The sequence below is a fragment of the Balaenoptera acutorostrata genome, chromosome 17, assembly GCF_949987535.1.
Source record: "Balaenoptera acutorostrata chromosome 17, mBalAcu1.1, whole genome shotgun sequence".
Lineage (NCBI taxonomy): Eukaryota > Metazoa > Chordata > Mammalia > Artiodactyla > Balaenopteridae > Balaenoptera > Balaenoptera acutorostrata.
The window spans coordinates 80,547,363-80,572,522 of record NC_080080.1 but is presented as its reverse complement, the minus strand read 5'-3'; the positions used below and the strand labels follow the sequence as shown (position 1 = coordinate 80,572,522).

The 25,160-nt window shown below is 39.7% G+C and overlaps 1 protein-coding gene across 6 annotated transcripts in view; it reads right to left on the bottom strand.

The window, feature by feature from the left end:
• The window catches only part of ST18 (ST18 C2H2C-type zinc finger transcription factor), a 122,822-nt gene extending 97,870 nt beyond the window's left edge, over positions 1–24,952 (bottom strand). For 5 of the 6 annotated variants that reach the window (XM_028163153.2, XM_028163156.2, XM_028163157.2 and 2 more), the window contains exon 1: positions 848–936. The gene's annotated coding sequence lies outside the window, so the exon portion shown is untranslated. Of the gene's footprint in view, positions 1–847; positions 937–10,658; positions 10,702–24,911 lie in introns of those variants that run through there. The other variant, XM_028163154.2, reaches the window with a different exon arrangement.
• Positions 24,953–25,160: the final 208 nt, after the last annotated feature.

Below are 25,160 nucleotides of genomic sequence, written 5' to 3'. Positions count from 1 at the left end.
TCTAACTTTGCACAACTGGCCACGTGACCATGAACCAAAGCCATACGTCTGTGTCCTTTTGCGTAACGACTCCAGCAAATAGTTCTATTATTCCCTTAGGTGGATAGCGTGTGCCAACGATTTCTATTAGTCGCCGAACCACGGCCTCTGAGTCACAGCTTTGTGATCTAAGGGGGCAAACGCCAGCTTTGTGTTTTCGGAGACTTAAATTTTTTTTAATATGCCCTGTTTAAAGGTAACTCAGTGTAAGGAACACCCTAAAAGGGCCTTAAAATTTTTTTTTTCTTGCTGATATTTTGAGAGGCATGTGTTGAAAAATGTGTAAATGTTAGAAAACAAGCTCCTTCATACAGGGATAAGTTATTTTAAATAGAATTTTTCCCAAGGACAACCCAATTCCTTACTTTTGAGTATCTGTAGGAATGAACTCTAGATGTCAGCTATAGTGCTTTTAAAAACATGCTTTTAAAATATCTCACTTATTTACTCTTAATCCTCAAGTAAACTGATTTCAAATACAAATGAATTAAAATTGGAATTTTAAAACTATTTTAATGCTGAATCTTTCTCTAAGGGCAAACATGTTTAAACAAGTAACACATACCAACCAACATGCAAAAGGGTCTGTAGGTGAGGAGAACTTCACCTGTTTAATTTTTTAAAGGATTAAAGTGACCGTACTTCTGACAAAAATCATAATTCTAAATTGGGCGTTAACAGTAAATTTCTGTCAAAGCAAATGGGCAGAGATAAAGCGCTGTTGTAGAGGAGAGCCTTTATATAAATGCTTTGATCAGACTCATTTTATTTCAATATATTCTACTCTTTAATAAAAACGTTGCCTTACCTCTCTCTTTCTCCAGGTAACTTGTACGCTAACTTGGTTTGCCCTCCTCTCTCAGAGTGACTGAATACCTTTGTCTGCTTTAGTGAGAAATCCTGCAATTCATTCTATTAAGATAAAAAGTAAGAGAAGGCATATAAGGTAGAACAAATAAATAGAAGAGCAATAATAAACAGTGAAGTGAACAATAAACAATTACCTATAATTCTGGTGGACTATACTACAAACAGAATGAAAATTTCATACTAACATATCAATGGGAAAACGATGTTTAGCTTTTTTAAGGTAAGCCAAATTAATTTTTGTTTTTCTTACCAAACAAAAATTGGTAAGAAAATTTTCTTACCAAACAAAAACTGGTAATTTCTCTCTCTCTCTCTCTCTTTCTCTCTCTCTCTATATATAATTTATGTTATGCCTTCAATTTACTAGGAAAATTGGATAATAGGGATTCTCAGTATCATTATTGTCATTTTTTACTTTTAACCACCAGAAGAAAAAGTTCAGACACGGTCTGGCACGTGTTATACTCAAGAAGTCACAAAAGACAAGATTCCAAAGGCATCCGTATTCAGGGTGCTCTTGAATGAGGCTGTCTTAAAAGGCTACTAATGCTTTTTGCCAATGTTTTAACCTGCTTCCTGTGGAAACAATTTGCACGTGGCTTCCTTGCTCTCAGACATAATACACAGGCCTGTGTCACCTCTATTTGGTCCCAGGGATGGAACAGAATCTGTCTTCAGTCCATTTGGCCCTTGAGAGAATACTCTGTAACTCAATGTAATACACTCAGCCTGATAAGAGAGTGGCTATTGGTACAAACACTCTACGTATACTATCTATATTAGTGCACATTTACAATGGTTCACCCGTCAGTTCTGACATACTAGAACCCAAGTCACCAACCTTCCTGGCAGAAGATTTCTCTCGTCCGTGTTTTACCCTTTGCAGTAGGTTGGCGTGCCCGGCTTTTTAACCATGGGTTTCTGTATTACTTGAAAGCTTTGACCAGACATTAAGCAGATGCTTCTTCAACTCAACTCAGCAACTCTAGTTCCTGGGGAAAAATGCGGATAAAACCCTCAAGAGATAGAGCAGATTATCGCACAGGATGTAAGGATTGAAAAGTAGCACAGGACTCGGGACTTCTTAGTTTGTTTGATTGCAACTAAAAAAAAAAAAAAAAAAAAGAGCTTTCTCTACAAACGTGTTTGGCTTCTCCTCCTTCACCCTCGGTCCACCTGCCTGTCCCCTTTGTTTGCCACACTCTAACCTAAGACAAAAGATCCCGGAAAACACTGGTGGGCAGAGCTCTTTCTAAATCCTGAAAGTAATGGCTTTTTGTCTACACCCTATCGTGTTGTGTGTTTATTAGCAATACATTTTCCATTTATTTTCTCAAAGATTGCCAATAAAGAACTGAATCACATAAGGGAGTAGCTGTAAACCCTCTGAGTTCCCTAATGTCAAACTCATTAGCATCCGAATAAGCACACAGCAGCACATCATCTGCACAATTGCAATTTTTTACTACTTTTAATAGCGTTTCTCAGAGGGCTCATTTTCAACTTTCTTCAGTGGTTAGTTGGTTCTCAGGGGAAAAGTAGCTTCCTGACGCTCGCGGCTTCCACGCAACAACCCGGCCGTTTGCTGTCAGATGCATCAGCCCTCTGCCCTAATCCCATCTGCTGTCTCTCCCCTCCCCGGGGATGAGAGTTAAGGCAGCACAGCTGAGATCCACGTGGAGCCGTGCACAGAGGACGCCGACAACATATAAGTTTAGAAATATGATTTGACACAAACGGGCTGGGAAGTCCAAGTGCATCAAAATACGGATGGGAAAGAGGGGCCCGCGGACGCTCGCCGTTCTAGGCGTCCATCATTCGTAACTCCACCCGCCGCCTTTTGGAAACACACCCTTGACTGATACCAAAAGGAATCTTCCACTGCAATCAGTTCCCTCCATTCCCTGCTTGTGTCCTGTTATTATATCAAAGAGATACCTTAAGAAACCCATTTTTATTCATTGCCATCTTTAATCTCTTTGATGACCTTAAACCATGTTGTAAAACTTAAGGACTTCCTAAAATTTTCATAGGAGATACACATTTTGGAAGACAGTTAACCTAAGACTTGGAATCTTGACCAAGCTCCCCCAACTTGTAACTGAGTTAGTTCTATCCCCCCCCTACCAGGATGGACACTTTTCTATTGAAGCCCATCTCTTCATGAAACAGCAATCTTAAAAGGTAAAACTATAAGACACCCAAGGTGTTGGGAATGGGCTACACAGTCCTTCAGTGTGTGCTCTAAGTAAGTAAGACATGGCTTCCCTTGTTAAATGGAGTTATCACAGAGTTCTCCATTTGTCTGCTCTGCCATATGCCAGTAATTGGGGATGGAGTCCTAAATTTACAGCCGCTTCAGGGGTAAGTACTTGCTTCAGAAAAAGACGGTTCTTTAAACCTATAATATAATGTAATGAATCTGCGGTGTTATTTTTAAAAAAGGGTATATCAGATTATATTTTATTGGTGGTGGTGGTGGAGTGACCTAAAGTGATAGGATGCAACTGTCAATTGTGTCCTTAAAGCAGAGAACCATAGATCTACTTCCAATTCAAAGAAAACTCTATATTAAAAAAAAATCCTCCAAACTAAACTCAAAGTGAAAAATTTGGTGAAAGGGCAAGTACATTGAATACGAAATGTCGTAGCACCGGTAGCCCTGGGATATAACTACTATTTTGGGAATTTGCTTACCAACAGAACCAGGTGGGATGCAAAATGCATGGCCGGCTCAGAAGTTTGGGATGCTAATTCAAGCTCCAAACACCACTCTCAGATTTAGTTTCCTGCCAAGTAAAATGAAAACAGGAGAATGCCAGCATGTTAACCTAAGCACTGCTGACCCTTGAGGTCCTGTCTCCTAACCTCTCACACTTTTAACCTCTCAGTCACTAACTTCGGGATCTTCACCAATTGTTCATTAGTTGAAACGATGAAAAAGGGGGATTATTCTTGCTTGTTTTTGCCTTTTAATGGGAAGGCAAGTCCTTTATAGTTCTAAGTTTCCAGCATTATTTTTATATTAATCACCATGATAATTTTAGTGAGAGTCAAATTTCGTATAAATCTGCCTGGACAGACAATCGAATTCTTTGGCTTTCCGTTTGCCATGTTGTGCCACTAAATTTCGAATGAAAATTTAAACCCCTTATTTTGATGTTTCTAGTCAATGAGCTATAGAATTGCCTTTCCTATCATAGCAAGAGATTATATATTTAGAAATTGATGCACACAATTTACGTTAGCCTACTGCCACTTTATATTTATGCCGTCAAAGATGACTTTCTTCTTCTTAGCTTTCCAGGTTGATATTAGGGGGTTAGGCTTCATTGGCTGGGGCAAATGAAGAGAAGTGGTGAGTTTCTTTTAAGTTGTTTTAGGCAAAGAAATATACTGTTGATTGGCCACAAGCTTTACTTTGACCATCAGCCCAGAATTAGGCTCCTGGTCAACGTAGGAGTAGAAGGAAGAGCTTCATCAAAACTGGAACAGCTCCGCAGGAAAAGCAGCTCCCACTGCAAAGTGGGGTGGTGGTACCACTTACTGTTAGGGGGGATGTTTTGGATTTCAAGTCGTTGCATTTTCAACAAGACTAATTCTTTGATATCAGCAATCAAATTGCTTTTCATGATCCATTCTGAACTTTTTCTGCTCCCCCAAGTGATCACTGAAGTTCAAATACAAACAAAACTTCTTGTTATGCAGTATAGTTTGTTATTTTACAAGAAAAGGAGAAATAAGATTTGTCAATGTACAAAATTTCCATTGACGGATTTAATTGATTTTTACTGGTTTGCCTGGCTTTTTGAAATCTCTGCCCTATGGAGTCTTTCAAGGAATTTGAAGTACAAGGAATGCTATGGCAACTCTGATCTTCTCTAGAAAATGTAATTTTTTGCTTTGCAAATTGCTGTAGTCATACAGAGCATCAAAATAACTTCTGGTTTCCACTGAGATGGATAAGAAGTCATCTGATCCTTGTACTAGCAGGCATTGTATTATTTGTGTTTGTCCTTCCATCACTTGTAAAAATAAAACACAGGGGCTTCCCTGGTGGCGCAGTGGTTAGGAATCCGCCTGCCAATGCAGGGGACATGGGTTCGAGCCCTGGTCTGGGAAGATCCCACATGCCGCGGAGTAACTAAGCCCATGAGCCACAACTACTGAGCCTGCGCGTCTGGAGCCTGTGCTCCGCAACAAGAAAGGCCGCGACAGTGAGAGGCCCGCGCACCGCGATGAAGAGTGGCCCCCGCTTGCCGCAACTAGAGAAAGCCCTCGCACAGAAACGAAGACCCAACACAGCCATAAATAAATAAATAAATAAATAAATAAATAAATAAATAAATAAATAAAATAAAATAAAAAAATAAAAAAATAAAACAAAACACAGGCCTCTTCTCCTTAAACTCTGACGCAATGCCAATAACTTGTGCAAGACCCCGATTTTTTCCCTGCAAGAGGATTTAACTTTCACCTGATTTAAGTAACAAAATAGCCCTCAAAGCTACTTAAAGTCTTGCTGCAATTAACATAGCTGAATTCAGATGCCATTCATGACTGATAATTCCAACACCTTGTGGGGAAAAAAAGTTGCATGCTGTAAACATTATAAACATATTCAAATAAGCTTAACACAATCTGCCATGCTTATTTCTGCCTAGATCATGGACCAGCGAAATGGTTAATGCAAATGGATTTATAATTTGCTTTGGGGGGCCAGTTTCTTCTCCTTATTTATTAGCCCAGCTGATGGGGCAGATTTGATGAGGCACTTCTGGAATAATTGAGTCATCACACAAAGAAGGCTGCTAGCATTCAGAGTGGTTTTATCAGCAGCAAGCAGGCCTGATTACTGACAATTACACTCTGATCCGGTGATGGAGGAGAAAGAGCCAACGAGTGGGAAATGTCCGTGTTTCTATCCAGGAATAATTTCTACATTCATTTTACATGCTAAGTGTTTCCTATCTCTGCATAATAAACTGTAAACAGGAATCGATGGCACAATGTTCCTTAATATTTCCTGGTAATGAAGACACAAATGTACAGTGAGTGCTGATAAATATAGATGAAACATAAGCTATTCTCCTAGTCTGTATTGTTACCTTTAAAACAAATGCATTTTTCTGGTAAAAGCATAATCAGAGCTAATGCAAAGAAACGACAGAAGATTGAAACTGTCCTTGTAACTACATAGAAACTTTGGAAAAGTCCTCTTAATCACTGCTGCTCACGGGCTGAAGGTGAGACAGTAGGAACCACCTCATCCTGCTTCTCCACAGTCAACGGTGAAGAACTCCTTGGGTTACACACATCAGAGGACACGGCAACAGTGACCGTCTTTAGCACGCAGAGCCCATCTCAGTGAAGCCGGCACGAGGGGGGCTTCGCCAGCGTGGGTTTCCGTTTCCCCTTCATCAGGCCTTTCGACAGAATGGTGATCGTGAATAACCAAGTTAGACCTGAGATGGCAGGATCTGCCTTGGAGAGCGAGGCAGCGCTCTCTCCTGCGTGGCTTTTCAACCACTTGTTTATGGCATGGTTCTTAACAAAACACTATGAGCAAACATGCATCTCACAGAGATCATCTCATTAAACTAGCTTTCCCTCTGACTCAGAACCTAGTTGGAAATGCCCAGGGAAAGGGAATGTGCAGATTTCTTAGCGTGCTGCTATAGATTTTAGTGGGAAAACTTTATTTCCTGTAATATCAAGTTTCCGCTTTTAAAAAGCCAATCAGGTGTAAAGCCCTGCGTAATGAACCTACTTGGGTCTGTTTGCTTAATCTTTTCTCTAAAGCCCCTTCCTGGCTTCCAAAGAAATAAAAGTTATCCTCTGTTCTCCTGTGGTAACTATGGAAACTCTGTTTTATCAAACTAACCACTTAACTTCAAGGCTTGTGTTGCAAGTAAATGTGCTATTTTGAGTATATCTATACTAAACAACCCTATAATGTCAAAACATTTAAAATAACGTTCAAAGAGCACTTGTTGATTCAGAAATGAGGTTTTTTATTATGTAAAGGGAATTTTCTCTATTTAAGCTGTTTTATTTTATAGATTGTTACACAATATGCTTGATATCCTAAGACATTTTCTATTTTCCTTGCCTGTTTTTAAGAGGTTTTTTAGATTTTTTTTTTCAACAAGTGTGCTGCTTTTCCCAACAGGAACTGTTCGTTTTGCATTAAAATCTTCACCATATTCTGTAAAATTGAATTAAGGTAAAAGAATAAAGTCATTTATCTTTATTGTCTGACTAGGAAATACGGGATGGGCGAATCTAACGAAATTTACAAAGAAATGACCTGATTCTCAAACATTGAAGCCAATGGGCACTGGATTTTTGCAGAATGATTTTTGGATTTTGTTCTCATTACAGTGTTTAATTTAATATGGATTCTGTTAATATAAGTCTCTTTGTCCTAAACACTTTACTTATTATTGGGTCAATACACTTTTATTGAGAACTGATCTAGGGAACTCCATGTTAGTCTCGGGCATCAAAAGATATAGAAAGCACAGCTCCTGCCCTCGTGGTACAAACCAGAAAACTGAGGATTCCAGTAGGATGTGGAAAGTATGAAAACTGTTGCTTCCATGTCCTGGCTATTGTAAACAGTGCTGCAGTGAACATTGGGGTGCATGTATCCTTTTGGGACATGTTTTTCTCCAGATACATGCCCAGGAGTGGGATTTCAGGGTCATATGGTAGCTCTATTTTCAGTTTTTTAAGGAACTTCCATACTCTTATCCATAGTAGCTCCACCAGTTGACATTCCCACCAACAGCGTAGGAGGGTTCCCTTTTCTCCACACCCTCTCCGGGATTTATCATTTGTAGACTTTTGGATGATGGCCATTCTGACTGGTGCGAGGTGATACCTCATTGTAGTTTTGGTTTGCGTTTCTCTAATAATAAGGACCTACTGTATAGCACCGGGAACTCTGCTCAATGTTATGTGGCAGCCTTGGGAGAGAATGGGTACATGTATATGTAGCTGAGTCCTTTGCTGTGCACCTGAAACTACCGCAACATTGTTAATTGGCTCTACTCTAATATAAAATAAGAAGTTTAAAAAAAAAACACCTAAATTCTCAAGTTAAAAAAAAAAAGAAAGAAAGAAAGTATGAGAACGGAAGAGGCAGAAACAGCGACGGGAGTGCAGCCTGGAAACGCTTCCAGAAATGATGAATCCTGAAGAATTCATCCTGAGAGATTCAGAGACTTTGGCTAAAATAAATAAACGTCCCCAAAGGCCAGTTGAAAAAAATACAAACAGTCGAAATCATACTTGGCTTGGTGAAACAATGTATTAAAGCCATATTTTTGTATAGTTACGCGAGGGTCCAAGGAGACCAGCTGGTCAAATGACAGAGCTAAAATTCAATGTTTAGAATGTGTTGATGTTATTCGTAACTTCCAAAGGAACTTTTCCCTTCGGTATCAGAGCTGAAAAATCTGTCTGCTGAAATGCGATTTGTCATCCATGCTGTGCTGCAAGCGGCCGCATCTCACGGAATTCTGTGTCCAAGTCCTGTTCTGATGGGCATCTCCACCCGGATTCATAGGTGCTGCCTGACGTCACTCTGACTCAAGGTCACTTTATCGTCCCGGCGCCGGTAAAGCTCACGGACGTGAGGGGCTGTGTAGCGTTGACCTTTCATTGCAACATGATGTTGTGGCCAAAGTAGGTGCTCAATACGTTATTGCTGAATTCAATTAAAATAAGCCAAAGATAATACTCTTCAGATGCTTGAGATATTATCCTATTAATTGTATTCAAAACATAACTTCCCAGCACAACATCTGGAACGTATAGATTTTGTCTGTTTGATTGCAATGCCAGGTGAGCAGAATTTACGATTTTGTCTTCAATGTTGTCTTCTCTTGTGTTAAAAAGTCAGCTCCCGTAACACAAAGGGGAGCAAGCATAGATTGTAACAGATTTTATGGTCAGGTTTCTTCCCCAATGTCTACTTTCATCTAATTTGCATGAAAAATGACAGTATGTGATTTAAATCAGTCCCTTTGTGGGGATAAAAGCCAAAGGTAGAATAGAAATATTAGTCTTATTTTTCCAAATTTGGCAAGAAAACCATTTAGGAAGATCTCTAACTCACTTAAACTCCATCCAGTTTCCAGTTTCTATACCTCACTTTTCTTACTCAAAATTTGTCAGTATGGCCAGTGTCCTAACCACTATGCACTTACGTTTTACGTTAAACAACGTACGTCCACATACTCCAAATTGATGACTTTTCTATTGGAGATAAAAATGGAACCACGAGGAAAGACAAAAGTCATCCATTATTTTTTATCAAGATAGTAAAATGATATGGTATTTTCTAAATACGTTGAGCTCACCTTGACTGAACTCTCACCCCGTGAAAGACACTCTTATGAGCACCACAATGCACTCTTTTCCTGTCACCATTCTGTGCCTATGGGGAGACTCTACCCATTTCACAGTGAAGAAAGGGAACAACGTCAGCGTCCCCACGCTAGCGCCAGGCTCTGCGTGACAGCCCTGTGGTTCTAGGCGCCAGGCTCCGCGTACACTGCAACGGTCAGATCAATTTTCTCTCTGCATCAGAGAGGTCGCCTTTCCCACGGACATTCCATTCCTCTCACCCAAGCTCAGTGAAACACAGATGTACTCACCACCCCAATAAAGCAGGTACTCCTTTGTACCTTGGAGGATACAGGCATCATGTTTACAAAAATATCACATGGAGAACATTTTTGGTGTGGGCAGGGGTGTTGCAATGCAGAAGACAGAAATCTCAGATTTAGTGATAACCATCATTACAATCTACAGACTCCAATTCCTAAAAACGACTTATTAGTCTTGGCCTCTCAAGAAATTTTTCTTCTCTTCATTCAAACAAGAAATTCTTCATAGGATTTATACTGTCAGCTGTAAAATATGTTCCATCTATAGGTTGGCTTATCTTCTGTATTAGTTTCCTGTTGCTGCTGTAACAAAAGTCCTCAAACTATGTGGCTTAAAACAGCACAAATAAGTCAGTATCTTACAGCTCTGGGGGTCCGGAGTCTGGGACGGTCTCACCAGCCTGAAATCAAGTCAGGCTGAGCTCCTTGCTGGAGGCTGCAGGTCAGAATTCCTTACTGTCATAGGACTGAGGTCCCTGTTTTTTCAGTGGCCGTTCTCAGCATCTCGAAGCCACTGCTTTCTGGGGCCCAAGATCCCTTCCTCCTTCTTCCAACAGTTGGTGGAATTGAGTCCTTCTCAGGCTGCATCTGCATGACTCATTCATCTGCTTCTCTCTTAAAGTCGCTGGGATTAGTTGGGCCCACCTGGATAATCCAGGAGAATCTCCTCATCTCTAGGCTCGCAATTTAATCACACTCCCTTCGCATGTAAGGTAACGTATTCATAGGTTTCAGGAATTGAGACATAGATGCTTTGGTGGGGGGCCATTATGCTACCCACCACATTCTTCAGCCACATATGTAAATCCTGACTGTGTTAAAGTATTAATACTCCTCATATGAGACAAGTGAAGTCATAAATCAAGATGAACAGGTGTACACACTTCTCAAAAAAAATACACAATTGTAACTCGAATGACCAGGATGAGACCAACATTAACAAAATCAGGCATCTTTGGTTGTCCCCTAAAACCAAGTTCCTTAAATTCTCAAGTTTTCGAAGGCCATTGAAAAGTTAGGGATACTTCTCTTTTGGGGGGGAAAGTTTATTTCTAAATAGTCTTCGCTTACCTTCCCTAGCGTCCACTGGATTTGAACTGGAGAGTTTCCATTGCTAGTGACGAGAAGCATCATCAGAGGGAAAATGGAAAGAAAAAGAGAAACTTAATTAAATGGTAATTATCTACAGCTTATTAACTGTATAAAACAATCTTTTCAAGTAATTTACATACTGACTATGAGAGAACAGATCAGGGCACAAACCAATCTTCAATAGTTCAACAATATTCATTTGAAAGAACTCCCCCTCAACAAGAAAAACAGGTGTCTACTGTGATCAGAAAATGCTTTTTAGATTTGAGTCCTTTTGTCTACAAGTACATTTGAGAACCTTTTCTGGGGACACACCTGAGAGTGAAAGTGAATTATCAATGACAGTCTTTTTTTTTTTTTCTTTAAAAAAAAAAAAAAGAATCAGTGGTTTAACACTAATTTCTAATCAGATCCTACAGAAAGGAACAGCCCGCACGGCAGCTGTACTTTTCCCAGGGTTAATTACCTTTCACTGCTCTCTGCTAATGAGTCAGCTGTCCCTGTCAGAGCACAGCCCTGCTTCATCTGGAGGCCTCGCTGTGGACAAACAGCTAGTGACAGTCTTATTTACATATGGGGGTGTTTGTTGTGCAAAGATTTCCAAAGGCTTTCTTTAAAAAAAAGATCCCTTAATTTTCATGTGTTTCCACGCTAAAAATATTCTTACAAATAAGATTTTACTTGGTCAACTATTCTTTTCCGGCCAGGCCACTGGCTTCACTACGAGAAGATGGAAAATGCCGAGTCTTGGAAAGAGGCAAACTTCACGGCCTCCACAGAAAGCTTTGTCTTACTGATTCCTCAGCATCGTAACAACGACGCTGTGGGGATGAGGCAGGACTCGAAAGTTTGCAACCTCCTTCCCTGGTAAAAAGACTTTCTAAAAAGATGCATTCCAGACAATTAAATTCGAGGGTAGAAAATAAGATAGAAAGACACAAACACATCTTGGATTTATTTGTACATGAAAAGTGAATTAGAAAATTGAGTTTTCAAAAAAAATTAGACTTGAAAACTATGCTTTCTCTTAAAATGTCTAGGCCATTGTGGGATATATTGATATATATGTGTCTATATATGTGTGTATGAGTATATATGTATATATGTGTGTGTGTGTATATATGTACACATATGATTTATTATCCAGTTAATAGCTCTGCTACTCATATCATGGCTCTGCTCTACATCTCACAATGTAGACAGGGTGCCTTTACATATTTTTGAACATTGTAGCCAAGAGGTTTACCCATCTCTTCCGCCTTTTTATTCCAGAAGGAACTGAGAGGGATCCACAAACAGTAAAGTACCCACTGATCCCACTCAACAAAAATGTGTGTAGTTTGCCAAGCCCTCTACTAGAGATGACTGAAAGTTTTGGCAAAAAGATAGATGGTCAGAATTTCATTTATTTAATTGCAAAATCAAGACAAACAAGGATGGAGTTATAGATAGAGGAATACTATGTAAGTGTTTTTTGTTCTGACAAGGGATAGAAAAACTGGAAAATGGAATGAAATCACTGGTATGAAGTGGTATAAATAATAACTGGGATTCAAAGTATATCATTTAAAATATACAAATCAGATAGTAAAAGATTATATTTTTTTAAAAAAAGGAGAGAAATAAAAAAGAAAACAGAAGTATTGATATATTGATGTAAGGTAAACACTAGAATAAAATTAACAACTTCTACCAAAAGAAATTAAAAAATAGAAATCACAATATCAAAAGCTAGGGAACATTTAATGGGTAATACTGCCTTGAAAATAATTAAGGTTTAAAGGTAATATTTCATCGTGGTTTTGTATTTTGTTGGCTGAATGACCTATTAACTACTTTATAAAATAAGCAAAACACATGAACTCTTTTCTTTTTTCATGCTGTTATCTGTAAACATTTCTTTCTGTACTCTCAGGGTTATTCCCACAGTTCCCTAATATAAATAAGTTGAATTAGGGTGTTTGAATATATTTTGGGCAGTGAAAAAAAAGCATCCACTGATCCCACTTTGACAGCCTCCCAAATGCCCCTGAATGGCAGGTACCCTCCCCTGTAGGTTTCCTGCTCTAACCCTCAGGTCAGTGGCTTTCAGGTTCTAATATGCATCAGGGTCACCTGGGTGTCTTGTTAAAGTGCAGGTCCTGATTCCGACACCCCGAGGTCCTGTAATCCTAATGAGGGTCCAGGGGCTCCCGCTACTCCACAGGCCACACTTTGAACAGCAAAGTGTCAGGGCAGTGGTTCTCAAACATCAGCCAGTGCCAGCGTCACCTGCAGGGTCGTCTGGAGAGGGCCTGAGAGTGTACCTTTTCAACATGTTCCCAGGTGATGCAGGTGCTGATGGTCCGGGGACCACACTTCGAGAACCGTTGCCTTAGAGAGTCACTAATACAGGCTTTGAAGAACTCCAGTCCCAAAGGCTAAATCCCCTGCATCCACATGGAACAGAGGCACTTCCCCACTCTATTCTAGAGCTATGTATTTGCTCTGTATTTAATAGTTTATGATAGAAAAGAACAGATAAAAAGTGAATGTTCTGGCCCATCACTGGAGTACATTCTGAGAACCACTTTATAGCTTATTGAACTTGATCTTCCCTTCAGTTGAAGCCATTCATGTTGAGAAAGAAACAGCAATTATGTACTTCTTCATTACAGGTGCCATTATCAAATGTAAGCTCACAAATTACAGATCTAAGACTGCACACCATTTAACCTGGCCCAAAGCGAATAAAATAAGAGGATGAATTAATTAAAAACGATATCATAAAAATGAATTTCCATGTCAAGCAATGATGCGTATTTCCTTGAGACGGTCTATGTTTTACCAGCCCTAGTAAATTCTGACTTATTTCTAAGTGGCACAGCGAGTTTCTCATAGACGCAATGAGAAGTGTTCTGATCGCTGCTATTTTGAAGAACACATTATCCCGAAAACTTCTCGAAGGATGAAAACACCTTTTAGTCTAATACTAAAAATAAATTTACATCGCTGTCCTGGTAAATACCTCAGTGACAAAGCTCTTACAAGGTCATTCTTCAACATTGTTCATTGGAATACATATTTTAGAACTAGGAGAGTACAAGCAGTTGGTAGTAAAATAAATTGTAGAAGGAAACACTGTTGAAGAGTGTTTTAGTAACGAGATGGAGGGTGGTTCTCCAAACAGAAAATGACTCACGGAGCAGAAGTTAGGTGCTTTAGCAGTGATGTGCTCAGGCCAGGAAAAACTATCTAGTGTCCTCAAATGTGAACTTATTAAACAACACTCCAGTAAAGCTGGGAGAATATGGCTCAATATAAGAAATAGCAGTAAGCAAATGAGAACAGTTTTTCAAATTCTTTTTCAAATTCTTTTCCCATTTAGGTTATTTCAGAGTATTAGGCAGAGTTCCCTGTGTGATACAGTAGGTCCTTGGTGGTTATCTGTTTTAAAAACAGCAGTGTGTACATGTCAATCCCAAACTCCCAATCTATCCCTCCCCCCAACCCTTCCCCCCCAGTAACCAGAAGTTTGTTCACAAATGAGAACAATTTTAAAGGAATCAATGCCCCTTCTGAATTCTCACCGCCTCTTATGTCTTGCTACCCCACTGATATTTATTTAACAAAGCTATTTTAAAAGTATCAACCTCATCTAAATACAAGATAATGTCACAAATAAGGAATTTGATTAATGCCGGTATAACCAACCTTCTCCGTATAGAACGGTATTATTGAATGAACTCATTAATTTATTCGCTCAAATCTTCATTAAGCACCTATTCTTCTGGAGAAGAGGGAAAAGTGTTTATATAAACAGGTGGGGTCCTGTAGAGTGGAGAGGGGTGTAAGGTGTGTGCCCCTCTCATAGCACAGATACTTCTGTCGAACAAAGCAAAGAGGCGATAAAATGAAAACCTTTGAGAAGAGGGTGCCGCGTTTATTTCTTGGTAAGTTGGGAGAACCATCTGATGGGTTTGACGAGCTCTCTCCTGAAGAAGCACAAACATCAGGATGTATAGTTTGAGTAGAGAAGAACTCATAATCCTACAAATTCAGGTCAGCTGTGCATTGTGCTGTCACGGCTGACTGTTGTGTCAAGATCCTAACCGATCTCTCTGCTTGGGCGGTTTTTAAGAGTTACAATGAATCAGACTAAATAAGAGCCTTCGGTCATTTGAACATCTGGTTGTACAGAGAGGTCAGGACCGTTCACGTCAGGCACTTTGTCCTGTGCTTATCCAATTCTGGTCTGTTATTTTTATTGGTTTTCGTTCGTTTTTGCTGGTTTCTCTCTAGATTCCAGTGTTTCATTATCTGTGGCAGGTTACTGAGGGAATCTGATCTTAGTTTTCCATCAGAGGTAACAGACTACGTATTTTGGGGGTACTTTAAATTTTTCGAAAAGTGTTCAAGAAGAAAATTCCTTGGAAGAACTACGGAATTCCTGCTTTTAAAGACTTAATTTATACAGTGTGTTTTCAAAGTGAATAATGAGAACGCTCATGAAATGAAGACTTGGCCTCCAAGTAACCTGGATGGGTTTCCTCTCACCTTTTAACTCCTCCTCCCAAGTGTGGTTCTGTGTTCCCAAAGGAAGCCCCCCTAACCCCATAATGTATCACCCTCGACATGCTCTCCCCCTGCTCACTGAACGCTCCTGCAGGGCCAGGACAATCTCCTCTCTGCTTTCTCCGTAGTCCAGAAGCCCAATGAGAGTGTTGACTATTTGAGGACCACTGACCAATTATTAAGAAAATAGGGAACTGTGATCGAGGCACTGCCTCTGGGATATGAATTTTAGGAAAACAATGGATCAAATATCTAAAGATAAAGCATGAAAGTATCCAGAGCATGTAGCAAAAAGTTATGCTGGTGAAAACATACAGGGTAGATCAACTTGTAAGACTAATAAATGTAATGCTTAAAGTAGATTATTAATATCTGAAAACGAGTGATGTACAGAATAACAATCTTATGAACAGTTTACTTGTGAATTGAGATTAACTTTACAAATTAAAAATAACTTTGCAAATTAAAAACGGACAAAAAACTTATGTAACTATTAATAACCTTAATAACCATTGATGTTAACTCAAAGTGGGGGGGGGGGGGAATTAAAACTTAAGGACTGTCACTGCCAGTTCAGTCATATGTTAAAAATAGAAGAGTGACTGGCATGTTACAAATGCCTAAAGAAACTTAATTGGGCAGTTCTTAAAATGTCATGAAATAAAATTAAAAGGTAATAGAAGAAACATAGTATTATTAATCATGCATGTGCTAAGCAACATGTTGATCTCAAATTAGACAGAGGAGGTGGTGGGGAGTAGAAAGTGGTGGACGATGCTTTAAGTGATCTGCAGGAGGCAAGATGTAAACACAAAATCAGAGGAGGCTTTCAGCGATCACTGCCATCAATCGTGCCTGGATGTTGATTCACACACCAGACTAGGCATCTCATGGTCGTATTATCTTATTTAAGCCTCACAACAACCTAAGGAGGGTGACATTATTATTCCTAATTTAAGTTGAGCTGGTGCTCAAGACCATGTGCGATGCCAGGGTTTCTCCTGCCGTGTAGCACTGGCTAAAATGGCAGGTGGAGCCTGTATGTCTTTCTTTGAGCAAACCCTGGAAAGACCCACGAACTCAAGGAATGAGAACTTCTGTGCTTCGTTTAGACTGAAAATAATGGGATAGAATGTTTAGACGATCAGTAATGCGTGCTAAGAGTATGGAGACTCTGAAATACGGTAAAAACCATAAAACCATATGTGGGGAAATACAGTGATAAATGACCTGGCAAATGCTTGTTGATAACAGGAGACCCTGAGCCCTGGCCCAAGGCAGCAGGTGTAGAGGGGTGACGCCAACCTGAATTTAAATCCTAACTCTAACATTTGCTAGTTCTGTGATCTCAGGTCTGTATTTAACCTCCCTGATCTTCAGGTTCTTCATCTGTTAAAAAGATACCATAACAGAACCTCCCTCTAGAGCTGTGAGGACTTATGAGATGTCACTCATAAAACGTCTGGCACACAGTACAAATTCTATAAGACGCCATGATCCCCAAAGAGATCAGTTTTCATGCAAAGCCCACAGGTAGGTGGTACCCAATTAATAACCCTGCCTGGTCATGGTGAGGACATGTGTTGGTGAGGCTGATTAAATCTTTGGAAATTTAACAGACCATTTTCTTTGTTAGTGGGAAAATTCATGAAGTATTCATTCAAAAATCTTTGTTGACTTTTTCATTCTGTTATTTCTTTGTGCTAGATACTGTTGTAAATGCTTTACATTTTTATATATTAACTCATTTTGCACAACAATTAAGTGAATCAGGGATTATTAATTCTTCCCATCTTTCAAATGAGGAGATTAAAACACAGAGAAGTCAAATGCTTGCCCAGAGTCACCCAGCTCTTGATGAGAAGCCCTGGGAATTGGACTCTCGCTGCAAGGTCCATGTGTTTAAGCACAGCAACCTTTCATCATCATGAGAGAGGAGATGGAGAAGCAAGGATGGACAAGACAGAAATTATATTCTTGGGATTATATTCTCGGGAGCCAAACCAAGAACCAAGGAAACAATAAGTGTACAGTGCAATTTGAAGCAGTGATAAGCGCTACAGGAAAATACTCTAAAAGATGGGGGTATTTTAAATTGAAGTAATAATAATCTTTGTTCATTTAAGAAAGAGTACAAGAACTGTGCCTAGGTTGAAAAGAGTTAGAGCCCTCTATCCAGAATGTATAAAAAAGATCACAGCTCAATAAAAGAAGGACAAATTACTCAATTAAAATTGGACCAAGGACTTGAACAGACATTTCTCCAAAGAAGACATACAAATGGCCAATAAGCACATGAAAAGATGCTCAACATCATTAGTCACTAGGGAATTGCAAATCAAAACCACAGTGAGATACCACTTTACACCGACTAGGATGGCTATAATTGGAAGACACATAATAACAAGTGTTGGTGAGGATGTGAAGAAATCGGACCTTCCTACACTGTTGGTGTGAATGTGAAATGGTGCAGCTGTGTTGGAAAAACGTCTGGCAGTTCCTCAAATGGTTAAACATAGGGTTATTATATAATACAGCAATTCAACCCCTAGGTACATACCCAAGAGAAATAAAAACCTATATGTCCACACAAAAAATTGTACATGAATGTTCATAGCAGCATTGCTCATAATAGTGGAAAAGTGGAGACAACCCAAATGTCCATAAACTAATGAATGGATAAATAAAATGTGGTCTATCCAATCCATGGAATATTGTTCAGCAATAAAAAAGAGTGAAGCACTGATACATGATACAACAGAGATGAGCCTTGAAAATATCATGCTGAGTGAAAGAAAAGTCACAAAAGACCACACATGATGCTATTCCATTTACATGAAATTTCCAGAATAGGCCTATCTACGAAAACATAAAGTCGATAAGTGGTTGCCTAGAACTTGGGGCAGAGGGAACATTGGAGGGTGATGGCTAAGGGGTGCAGAGTTTCTTTTGGGGGGAAGGAAAATGTTCTAAAACTGATGCATAACTCTGAATATACTAAAGACTTTTATTGAACTGTAACATTAAATGGGTAAATTGTATGGCATGTGAATTATATCTCAATAAAGCTGTTTTAAAAAACAGATCGAGCCATACAGACCATAGTGAGGAGTCTTTTTTTTGTTTTAAGTGGGATAGGATGCCCTTGGACAGCTGTGAGCAGAGGTGAGAAAGCAGGGAAGTCAGCATCCAGGCCATGGCGGTCATCTGGGTGTGAGGAGGTGGACCTCCTCTGGGGTGGAGGTGGTAAAGCGACAGACAGCCTTGAAGTTCCATCTTCAGTGTAGATCAAGGAAGAGTACAAAAAGGAGAGCGATAAAGAACAAAAATGGATCTGCTGCCTGCTATGAGACAAACTCATCGCTCCCAATGTCCTCACGAATCCTGGGTGGAGAGAAGCCAACCCCTTCCCTCCCCCTCCCCCTCTGCTCACCTCTTCCTCATCAGCCCCAGACACTCTCCTCTTCCCTTCCCCCTTCCTAATCGTCTGCATCTTCTAAGACAGCTCAAAGCCCTAGCTCCTCTGGTTCTCTTCAGTCTTCTGAGTTTCCACGCCAATATCCATTATGCATAACATTTAGGAGTGAAGTAGAACTTGTTGTTTTTAATATGATGTAAATGTAATAATTAATAAAAACTAACATGTTAAAGGCACTTACAGTTTAAAACCATTCCACACAGAGTTGAAATAGGACTTTGCTGCCTAACTTTACAGAAAATTTTGGGGGCTACCTACTCTGAATGGTCCTAATGTCTCATCCTTACATGCACAGACCTACTTCTATCTGCATCAACTCCTGTCTACTCTGAATGGTCCCAATATCTCATCTCATACATGTACAGACATCCTTTTATTTGCATCCTCTCCTCTCCCCCTTGCTCCGGTTTTAGGGTGAGAGGTACCCTGATGCTTTCTCACGGTAGGCTCTCCATTGGGCTCTATTACATTTGCTTCCTACTTGATCTAGTTTGTTTTTCATCCCTATCTTCAAACTTTCCAGCCTCCTGATGTCTTCTGGTTCCTTCTCTTCAGTATATAAACACATTTCTCCCTATATCTTGTTAACTCTGTTCTTCAGAGTCAAACTTCTTAAAATCCCCGGAGGCTTTCTGTTCTCAGCGCATCGTTCCTGCACAGCCCAGGGCCACCTGGCTCCCGGCCCGAGTCAGCTCGAGCATCTCTGGAAAGACCACCAGTGACCTCTTAGTCAATGCGTCTCGTGCTGCATCGTCAGTCTATTTCCTGAGCAAGCCGTTTACGTCCTTGTCTTCCCCGAATCCCGGCTTTCTCCAGCCTTCTCTACATTCCTCCTTTGTTGGCTCCCCCTTTTCCATCTTCCCGCCAAACACTGAGGTTTCCCGGAGTTGCTAATCTTGATCCTTTTCTTACTCCGCGCGTTCTCCTTGGAAGCCACGTCCAAATGTCCATCCCTCTGTCTCAGATCCCGTCCTTGAATCTCAGATCCACGGATCAACTGGATACTCGGCATTACCACCTGGCTGGCTTGCGTTCAAGATGTACATCAGCTTCTCCTCTAAACAACCTCTTCCTTCTGAGTCTCTTCACCTGGTTACCCAGCCACCTGTAATCCCAGCCACATGGCTGTCATTCATGACTCCTGACCGGTTTTCAAATGGCTGCCCTGGGGCTGTCTCTTGCATAACATGGGCCCCTTGGGACTGTGAACGCCAGTTTGCCCGTGTCACCTGCTATGGTATGAGATCTCACAATACTTGTGTCTGTACCCTCCATGCGTGACAGAGTTGCTGGAACATAGTAAATTCTCAAGAAGTTGGTTGACTGGATGGATTCAAGGCCCTTTAAATGCCTCTTCTATGAAATCTTCCCTGAGGCTACCGCTAGGCAAAGGTGGTCATTCTATTCTTTAGACCATAACCTTACCTTTTAGGGGAAAATAAAACTGACTGTGCCTGGAGAGGTGCTCTGGCCCACATACAGTAGGGCCGAGTGGCAGAGTGGAGTGACGTGTGGCCGTGGCCTATTTCATCTTTGCACCGGCCATGGGGAAGCCCCCCATCCCGTGAACAATGACCCAGCCAAGGTTGCGGGCTTCACCTACACCACCGTGCTTTGCTCTGGCTCATAAAGTCCCTCAGGGCAGGCGCCACGTCCTACATCCACTGTCTATACTTCTGGAACCTTCTAGACAATATTTCTTAGTCAACTGAGAGCCTAAATAACCTGTTCACAGTTTTCTAGTGCCGATATTTACATTTCTTACTTCACTCTCTTGGAAACTATAAATACAAACAATATCTTAAATCATATCCAGCTGGAACAAAATATTTTAATCTCCTGTGAACTTCACGTGGTATCTACAATACCTAGCAAGAGTTCCATTGCAATCGAAACTCTTCATCCTTAGATTCTTTATTTCAACAAACACTTTTGCATTTGAACTCACAATGTTCAAAGTTCCTATGCTAGATACTGAGAAGAATAAAATTATTTTAAATACAGTTTCTCTTCTAAAGGATTTTTGTCCAATCTCATTAACTTGACTCTTTTTACTCAGTATTATATTTTCAACATGGTATTTGCAAAAGATTAAACAGTGTTTTCGGGTTAATCTTCTATTAATAATTTAAGGAAACTGTATGAGTATTATAATAGTAACTGCCTAATTAAGATCTAAAATGCAAAAATAAATACTACAATGAGCCTAAACATATTTGTAATCTGTAATTTATGTTTCCAAACCTTTTTTTAAGCAAAGTGAAATCTTCACAAGTCCACAGAGAGAAGGGAGCACAGAGGCTGGCTGTGTAACCCACGCTGCCCGAGGCCACAGGGCCGGGCGGGGTCAGTCGGGCTCTGACCTGCAGCCCTGAGTCCCCGACAGGCTTATCCATATCCCCGGGGGGGTCTCCTCATCTATGAACGGGGATGATGGCAGACCTCACCTATCGGCTTTTGCTCTCGCTGTGATTGTGGTTAAAATGAAAAGAATTCATATCTGGACTCAAAATAGTGGGTAGCACCAGGTCAGTGTGGTATTGTTATCATAGCAGAAAAAAATAATGTCTTCCGCTCGACACCAAAATTCTCAGAAGAAGAATGCAACGATCAGGGGTTTCCAAGTATCTGTGCTTACGCTCACAGACCTAAGATTTCTGGCTGTTTGGCAAATGTCTAACTTCGATGTGATGTTTAGTCTCAGAGCTAAAGCTCATACAGTTCTTAGCATAGGCTACTTCTGATACCAAGGTTACTGGCCTGCTAAACATCTATGTCTTAGGTATACCGAAGACATGCTGCCCGTGAACTGTTTTTCAAATCTTGGGATGTTTCCTTATAAAAGTTCATGGAGTTATAGAATTTGAGGAACGAAAAGGACCCCAGTGGACACCAAGCTCAGCCCGGAATGTGACAGATGTTATCAAAATAAAGCAACTGGTCGAGTCAAGATCATTCAACCCTTAACCGTACTTGGCTGTGAGTAGAGCCCAGAGTCCGTGGGACCCAGTGTCACTTGACACTATGTCACTGACAATGTTTGTTTTTTCCTAATCTCTGTGCCCAGAGACTGCATAGCAGGGAAAGAAATTAAGGGCATGGATTTGGGGAACAGTTAGATTTGGGCTCAAGCCTCAATCCTGCTGGTGACCTCAGGGAAAGCACCTGAATGTGTCTCAGCTTCATTTGCTTTATCCGCTAAAAAGGGGTACGAAGGGAAGTCTTACAAGTATTACATCACATGACGCGCGTAGGGGTTTAACACAGGGCCGGCACAGCGCGTGCACTGGTGAAGGACAAAGATTGCTATTTTATTACTGTTGTCACGTACATCATCCTTGTTATGAAGAAATTCATGCGCACAATGTTTGTATCAGAAGTTCTTTTTCTTATTGGCCAAACCTAAGAAATAGTTCTTGGGTTGCTGACTTAACAGGTGTGCGTTGAGTGTGAGTGCGTGCGTGTGTTAGGGAGAGGGAAGGACGGAGGTGTGTGTTTCCATCATTTGACAAAGCCAAGTCCTGGGATCGCACGGCTTCTGTCCGTCCCCCTCAGCTCACTTGCAATCTGCTGTGATACGGCCTATATACCATCTCCGACCACAAAACCTGGTTGTTGGAATCTCCGGGGTTGACCAGGTTTGATTATGTAGGAACAGTCCCAAGGAAGTAAGTGAAGCAGGCATGGGATGTCACCAAACTTCAACTGTTTATGGGAGCAAAGAAGGGCTACCAGAAGATTCCTGCCACAGGAAATCTAATCAGCCCGTGATTTCCTACAAAAACGCTTGGAAATTTGACCTTCAAACCAAAGATCCACATCAAAATGTACAAACTGTTCTACAATCTGAAATCTATGGCTGGAAGGTAATTCAGCCAAATGCATTTCAGATAAATAAAACCAGTGGAATATTCTATTAGCTCAAAAGGTCTCGGTGAAATAGATTCCATTTACCTGTGAAAACCAATGCAAGCAATATTCGGAAAGGTTTTTTATTCGTTTGTTTTGTTTAGACTTAGAAACTGCCTTTCAGGAGTGAAAAGGTAGAGCTTTAATCCCTAGGAAAAAAAATTCCTAAATACCTCATAGAACTAGGATAATGCTTCATGAAGTCAGAAGCAAAAAAAAAAAAGAAAAAAGAAAAGGAAAAAATAACTTCCTCTACCATTAAAAATACCCACCACGGTACCCCGATCTCCATTCTTTCCCTTCCTCAGGCCTGACATTCTGTAGATGACCGCCCTTATTTGTCCCTACATGTTTTCCAAAATATAAAAGTGAAATAGAGTCCCAAGGGCACAGTACTTGAAAGGTTATGAGAGTTGGAGAATTTTAACCATGCCTGCCAAATCAGCAGATGGCTTGTGATTATAATTATATGCATCAATAAAACGAATAATCTTTACAAAATTTGAATTTCTACTAAAGTAAGGGATTTAGTAAGCAGATGCAACAGAATGCATTTTGTTTAACCCTTTTGGTAGACACTGGTATATTTCACACACAAAAAGGTCAAGGGCTCTGTACATAATAGGTTTGCCCCTTTTCTGGAGTAGTCATTTTATCAGCTTCAATCTTTTCTTGATTTCATTTTCTTCATGAGCATATTTCACCCTCACCCCTTTTTCACCCTTCAGCAAAGAAATGTTAAGACTAATTCCCTACCATTGTTTGTTATTTGAAAGAAGAAAATTTAAAAGAGGTAAATACCTTCATTCTAATTCCTACCAAATATGCCACAGAAACGAAAGAGCAAAGAGTGGATGCATCTTCCTAGCTGATGGTATTCTTTTACAAATTAGGTTTTCAATAACAAAATTTTTCGTTTTTTGTTTTCTTTTTCTCTTTAATCTACTTGCCAGGAATGAAAATACTGTTTATTCTATTTAAATAATTAACCATTTCATTTCTGGCTGCTTCTGCCTAACATTGCAAGTCCGGATAACTAAGTTTTGTCCCGTGCCAAGCATGAATTCCCTCATGTAGAAATTGGACACGTATATGACACATCTGAAAAAAAAAAGGGTGAGGCAAGGTTTACACACTGGCCTTGAGCCATGTTTCCTTCATGAGGAAAAACTCAAAATTTAGGAAATTAAATTAAACTACCTATGTTACTTGTAAATTTCGGAAAAGGTGGAGAAAATGTACCATCCATATTGGTATACTTATTTGGCAATGAAATCATGATGTAAATATTTTCTCATAGAAATACCAAGTGTAACTCTTCATCCTAATAGCATATCAATTAATAGGTATTTTACTCTGATAAACCAACAAATATAATATTTAGGAATATTTGGAGAACATATATTGTGCAAATACCTCTATACCTTCATATTTACACTAAGTCAAATAAATTAAAATGCTCTGATTTTAAAAGCTATTATACTTTTGTAGTTAATACTACTTAGTAGTATAAATAAGTCACTAGTAAGACTTTGAACGCATTCACGTTTCTGAGGTTGATGCAATTTACCTGTGGATATGAGATACATGAGATCAGAAATTCTTCTTAGCAACAGAATTCTCACAAAGTTGCAACTTAAACGTACAGGTCAAACCCTATCAGAACAAATATTCTTACAATCAGAATCTGAAGAGTTAAACCAAGAAAGTAACAAATTCGTACTTGAAAGCTTATAAATTTGATGCTACATTTGACAAAACACTGTTCAAATACTTGTAAGGACACTCGGGTATCTCTTAGAGTTCACTGGAATGAAATTTTAAAATATTTAGCCGTCGACTAGTTTCAAGTTTCTTTAAATAGTTCATAGAATAAAATATTTTCCAATCATAATGTCCTTGAAAAAGAAAATTTTTTTTACCAAATCAAAGTATCAATTAAAAGAAACAATCTAAGTCAAAACCTTATGAAATAAATCTCAAAGGGACAAAAAATAAAGATACTAATTTTTAAAAATGAGCAGTAAACCTAATAGTAGTAGATAAAGACCTTTGCTGTAACTAAATATTTAAATTATGGATATTCCGTTGTGAAATGAAATGAATTTCAACTTCACTGAAATGAAATGAATTTCAATTTCACTGAAATGAAATTCAGTGTTTCTGCTTATAGAAAGTTGAAGTTGAAATGTAATGAAATTTTAGCATACACTTGATTGCTGTTAATAAAGCTATGCATAATCAATCTAATCACATATATCAATATACATTTGGTATTTTTAACTTGTTACCTTAGACTTGATACGAGCACGCAGCCATGTAAAACGGTTTTCACAGTCTTTCAAGGAACCTCACAAAATTGAGGGCTCTGAAAGTAAAAACATGAGAAAGAGTTCTGTAAGGGTGAGGAAAACATGGAAGCGTCTTCACCTGATATCGGCAGGGCCACTCACTGGTTCGAGCGCCAAGGGAAAGTTAAAGCAGCAAAAGCTTTTTAGATACTTACATTATCTTATTTAGTTTTCACAGAAGTTGTAAGG